Raw genomic sequence first — 6,680 nt, 5'->3', positions numbered from 1 at the left:
GTCACCTGCTTGGTCCTCTTCCAAGAGTACTTTCCTTCCTTTTTTTCCTGCTCCAAAGCTTTTTAATAAACTTTCAGTCCTGTTCTAAAACTCGCCTCAGTTGGGCACGGTGGCTCACGCCTGTAATCTCAGCACTTTGGGAGGCCGAGTAGGGCGGATCACTTGAGATCAGGAGTTTGAGACCAGCCTGGCCAACATGGTGAAACCCCGTCTCTACTAAAAATACAAAAATTACCTGGGCGTGGTGGCGGGTGCCTGTAATCCCAGCTACTTGGGAGGCCAAGGCAAGAGAATCGCTTGCACCCAGGAGGGGGAAGTTGCAGTGAGCCAAGATGGGACCACTGCACTCCAGCCTGGGCAACAGAGTGAAATTCCATCTCAAAAATAAATAAATAAATAAATAAATAAATAAATAAATAAAACTTGCCTCAGTCTCTCCTTCTGCCTTATGCCCCTCAGTTCAATTCTTTCTTCTGAGGAGGCAAGAATTGAGGTTGCTGCAGATTTGTACAGATTGGCCACTGGTAACAAATTTCCTCATATTGCAGATAAGAAATAACCAGACCCTGTGAGAGTGAAAGAGTTGCCACAGGTCACATGTCTAACTAGTGGCAGAGCTGAGTCTGGAATCTAGGTTTCCTAATTTCCTGTCCCATACTTATTCCGTTCCTTCATTCCCACATGCCGCTGTTAGCTACACATCTTGAAACACACACGCTTTCCCTGATCTCTACCAAGAAGACTAACTTTTTTCCCCTCCGTCTATGAAGGACATTGCTAAGGACAGCTAGGACCAACAAGGCCCAAAGCACCTACCTACAATGAGAAAGAGAAAGTTACTATAATCCAAATATTCTGTTTCTCCATACCTAGAGCTCTGCCTGGAGGAGTTCTGAAAAAGGCCTCCATGCAATAATAATAAATAATTTTTAAAAATTAATTAATTCTTTTGTCACTTGAGTACACTGATGGCTGGGGTGACAGCAAGCCTTAGTTGGGGAAAGGGTAAACCACCATTGCATCACCATGTCTTAGTGAGCTCTGGGGAACACAGTTAAAACATAGAAAGTAAACAGAAGAAATCTGGGCAGGCAAAATAAGTTTTTGCTCAATGTTATTGCCAATTAAACAGAATTGCTGTTCAGTTACTTCTTTGATAGAAGGAAACAATATTTATGTTCACTCAGGAAAAGGCATCTTCTAAGATAAGGTTGAAATATTCTAAAAAATAAGTATCAGAAAATTATTTGTCTTTGGGGAAAAGCCAAACTTAAGGAAGTCTCCTTTAATTACACTACCTTTGCAATAAAGCAGGACTGTTAAAAATGGATGGCATAGCCATTTTAAGGAGGCTGATAAAATTGTTCCTCTCAGCACCATAAGGCAGAGTGAGAAAAAAAAAATTGTTCCTCATGTTTCATGAACAACAAAAAAAGCACTTTTTGAAAATAGAAGTCCTCTAATTCTTGAAGCTGGTACCTCCTAATATTTGTGAAAGAAATTTCTTTAAAAGGACACCTCTATTTAATTTAAAAATGAGTTATTGGATGTTCTTGTGTGATATTATTTTATAGAGAGTCTTGTGGTATAATGGCATCCCTTATCAGGAAGCAAGGTCTAGTGACAGACAGTATAATGAATGCAGGAAGTTAGCATGTAATTCAATCCTTTCTTATGGGTTTATCCAAAGCTAGATCTTCAACAGTATGTCTACACAGACCATTTCTGGAAATGTTCCCTCGTCTTTACAATTATGGTAGGCAGTCTCATCTTTTTTTTGTTTTTTTGAGATGGAACCTCGCTCTGTCACCCAAGTTGGAGTGCAAGTGGCACAATCTCAGCTCACTGCAACCTCTGCCTCCCGGGTTCAACTGATTCTCCTGCTTCAGCCTCCCGAGTAGCTGTGACTACAGGCGCCTGCCACCACACCCGGCTAACTTTTTGTATTTTTAGTAGAGACGGGGTTTCGCCGTGTTACCCAGAATAGGGTCTCAATCTCCTGACCCTGTGATCTGCCCACCTCAGCCTCCCAAAGTGCTAGGATTACAGGTGTGAGCCACTGCGCCAGGCCAGTTTCATCTTCTTTAATTCATCCTATATCACATTGACTACTTAATCTTCCTTTTCCTTAAAAAAAAAAGTGGGGGGGGGTGGCAGATATGATGTTACTCTCCTGATAAAATATCCTTCCATGTTTTCATATTATGTACAGAATAAATTCTACTCTTATGAGCATGCCATTAGGGGTCCTCTCTGCTCAGGTACAAACTTTGGCACAAGTGGCATGCAATTATTGTTTTACTTTACATTTTTTGCTACTGTACCAGATGAAGTCTTTATCCTATTCTCTTAACAATTTTCAAGTTTTCATTTCCCCTTTTGTTAATTTATGTTCATAATTTCTGCCCACTTTTCTAAAGGAAGCCTATTATGATTTCCAGTCTGTGAAAAGGACCTCTTTATTTATTGAGGTTTGTAATCTTATGTCAGTCATATTTATGACAACACTTTAAGAGTTTGTTGTGATATTAACTTATGGGTGATGTTAGAAAGTCAAAAAGTTTACAGCTTAATTGATAGGCCAGAGTTTGTCTTGTGTATAATTTATGTCTAGAATCTCTTTTTGGAAGCTTTCCCTCTCATCCTCTGTTCTTCCCATTTTTCTACCAGATTCATACGAAACTACCTAGAGTTTTCCAGTCTCAGGTATTTAACACACTGACATTGGCTGGTCTTCAGAGTTTAGACCCTTCATGTCTTTACCAATCTGCTAAATAATTAAGAGTTTATTAGGTTAATGGCAAAGGAGCTACCTTTTTCCCTCTGGATGGCAGAGTTTCCTTTGTGCCTAAAGTGCTTTAGCTGGGCCTGGCCCTAAGAGTTTTGAAACCTGGGTGATAGAAGTAAAGAAGTTGTCACTTAAGAGTTGCAGACTCTGGACAGGTGCAGTGGCTCAATGCCTGTAATCCCAGAACATCGGGAGGCCGAGGCAGGTGGATCACTTGAGGTTAGGAGTTCAAGACCAGCCTGGCCCACATGGTGAAACCTCATCTCTACTAAAAATACAAAAAATGAGCCAGGTGTAGTGGTGCATGCCTGTAATCCCAGCTACTCAGGAGACTGAGGCAGGAGGATCAATTGAAGTTTCAGGTGAAAGGCATGGCTCAGAGCTGGGGGTGTCCCCTCCTTCCTGCTCAGCTTGGCACCTGGATGGTAGAGCCAGAGGGAATCAGAAGACCATGCTCTTGGCAAGGCTACCACCAATATCAGAAGGGTACAGCATCATTACCAAGGAACGAGATTCCTTCAAGCTACTTAGAGGACAGGCAGGGCATATGGGTGAACACAGTGTTGCTAGGCTGGTAGAAAAGGAACATGGTTGGCTTGGATGGTTACTGTAGTGGACAGACTGTAAGCAGATATAAGCTATCCTTTGGGGGACAACAGGGAATATTTGGGAAATATTTGACTAGGAATCAATTAAGTGGGGGCTCAAGTTATATTTGGAGCATTAAAAAGTTAATATGACCTCATGTATATCTAGTGAAAAGCCTGGTCATACCAGCTGCACACATTTAAAAATATACATACAGGCTGGGTGCGGTGGCTCATGCCTATAATCCCAGCACTTTGGGAGACTGAGGCCGGTGGATCACCTGATATCAGGAGTTCAAGACCAGCCTGACCAACACGGTGAAACCCTGTCTCTACTAAAAATACAAAATTAGCTGGGCATGGTGGTGCATGCCTGTAATCCCAGCTACTTGGGAGGCTGAGGCAAGAGAATCGCTTAAACCTGGGAGGCAGAGGCTGCAATGAGTCCAGATCGTGCCATTGCACTCCAGCCTGGGCAACAAGAGTGAAACTCCATCTCAATAAACAAATAAACAAACAAACAACGACAGTGTTCCTACCTTTGTTATGAATGTATGTCAAACCACGTAGGAAGGAAACGCCCTGTTGAGGAAGTGTTTTAAAGCGGGTTGAGCCTTGTGATGTCCTTTCCATCAAAATCAGCACAGTGACTGAGGATGAGCCCATGAGAAGACTATATGAGAATAATGGTATCAGTACTGGTCATGGAGTGAAATAAATACCTAGAGATGTCCTCATTCAATTATATGGACTGAGTGGCAATTATGTGCAAGGCCCTGTGCTACATGCTGAAGGAGCTATCAAAGTGCTTCCAGTCACATTGATTTAAGGAAGGTCGTAGCTCTGATTATTGCTAGGGACTTAAGCCCACCCTTTAAATATGTTATGGCATCTGCTATATTTAGATGATTTTTAGATGGGGTCTTGCTAAGTTGTCCAGGCTAGTCTCGAACTCTTGGGCTCAAGCAGTCCTCCCAACTCAGCCTCTCAAGTAGCTGAGACTAGATGCGTGCACCAACATGCCTTGCTCTAGATAATTATTGTTTTATTTTGTTTGACTTTTCTAGTAATCAACACTTGCTCATCATTCCTGGCTTACTCTCTATTTTCCAGTTCATCTAGCTCTTTCATGACTTTGGATCAGTAGGTACATGATTCTTTCTGCCTGGAATTTTCTTCTGCATTCCACCTCCACTCCCCTTTTCAGTTACCTTCTATTCGTCTTTCAAGTCCTGGCTTGGGTTTCTGCTATGGTTTAAATGTGCTCCCCAAATTTCATATATTGGAAACTTATTCCCCAAATTCATGTTGGTTGGAGGTGGGGCTTTGGGAGGTCATTAAGATTAGACAAGGTTATCAGGGTGGGGGCCCATGATGGGACTGTTCAAGCTTTATAAAATGAGGAAGAGAAAGATCTGAGCTGACATGCATGCTCTTTCCTTTCACCATGTGATGTTTTCTGCCATGTTATGATCCAGCAAGAAGGCCTTCACCAAATGCTGGTATTAGGCTCTTGGACTTCCCAGCCTCCAGAGCCATGAGCTAAATACATTTCGTTTCTTTTTCTTTTTCTTTTTTCTTCATATTTTAAAAATTTCATTTTCTTTTTTTATTCTAATTTTTTTTTAATAAATTACTCAATCTGTGGTATTCAGTCATAGCAAAATAAAACAGATGAAGACAGTATCTCTTTTTCTGGGATGGCTTCTGCAAATGAATGTTCTCATCCTCACACCCAACTGATGGGTTGTTCATCCCTCCAAATATCATAATAGCACCCTTCAAGGCCCTTCTTATGGCTTCTTTCACACTTTGCAACTGCATATTTTCTACTTTTTCCACTATATCATAAGTCCTATATGGGTCAGTCTATTATTGTCTGTAAGAGTACTCTGTAAGAGTACTCTGAAAGAGTACAGTCAACACTCAGTATCCATGGACTCTGCATCTAGAGTTAACCAGCCACAGATAAAAAATGCAGGTAGGACTACGATGCTTGTCTCTGTACTGAACATGTACAGACCGTTTTTTGTCATTATTCCCTAAACAATACAGTATAACAAGTATTTACATAGCATTTACATTATGTTTTATAATACAGATATTATATTAATAAGTAATCTATAGATGATTGAAAGTATACAGGAGAATATGCATGGGTTATATGCAAATACTGTGCTATTCTATGTAAGGGACTTGAGCATTCACAAATTTTGGCATCTGTAAGGGGTCCTAGAACCAATCACCCACAGCTACTGAGGGATGACAGTACTTGGCTGATACATAGTAGGCATTCAATACATATGTCTTCATTGGAGTTGACCTTTTGTCAATTACTCTAATAACTCATCGCTCTTGAGAGAAGGATCATTTTCATTGTCCCTCATTTTACAAGTAGGAAAATATTGTCTGACAATTATTTATAAGAGCTGAAATATGCTACTGAGCATAAAATTCTATTTGCATCTTTTTTCTCCCTAAGAATTCTATGTTTTCACCTGTGACTTAGACTACCAGGTCATCAATCAGAAAACTCCAAGAAAGTTTCACTTACCTTAAAACTTATTTAGCTCTAATGGGGTTCTCACAGTTTTCATGACCTTTAAAGGAGATCGGAATTTGTAGGCACAAAAGAATCTCATGGGTTCCTGGACTCTTCTAAAGAAGATTTCAAACAAAGCACATTAAAGAATGTGTTAAATTGGCCAGGAGCGGTGGCTCACGCCTATAATTCCAGCAGATCACCTAAGGTCAGGAGTTCGAGACCAGCCTGACCAACATGGTGAAACCCTGTCTCTACTAAAAATACAAAAATTAGCTGGGCGTGGTGGCAGGCTCTTGTAATCCCAGCTACTCGGGAGGCTGAGGCAGGAGAATCTCTTGAACCTGGGAGGTGGAAGCTGCAGTGAGCCGAGATCGCGCCATTGCACTCCAGTTTGGGGGACAAGACACAGACTTCGTCTCAAAAAAAAAAAGAGTGGGTTAAATTTTAGTTTTTAAAACTCCATGGATTCCTCCACTGGTATTAAGAAGGCCAGCACTATTAAGTAGGGGAGAGCACAAAGTTGCAACAAGGACTGCACGTGATCTAGAATTCAGGTCTGTGGCCTTTCCAAGAAGTTGTACTAACATGGAGAAGCCAAAAAGGGTTTAAGAACAGCTTCAGAGAAGAGAACGTGGGTAATTACAGGCCCTTTGAGGACTGAGAGGTTGAGTCCCTTTTCCTCATCTCTGTGTAGATTGGCCAACAGTTCTGAGATGAACAAGGTTGAGTAAGGTATCAGAGGAATAGAAAGAAATGCAAA

Source organism: Macaca fascicularis, chromosome 7 (genome assembly GCF_037993035.2).
Source record: "Macaca fascicularis isolate 582-1 chromosome 7, T2T-MFA8v1.1".
NCBI lineage: Eukaryota > Metazoa > Chordata > Mammalia > Primates > Cercopithecidae > Macaca > Macaca fascicularis.
The sequence above is the reverse complement of the archived record's forward strand: the minus strand, read 5'-3'. Positions refer to the sequence as shown.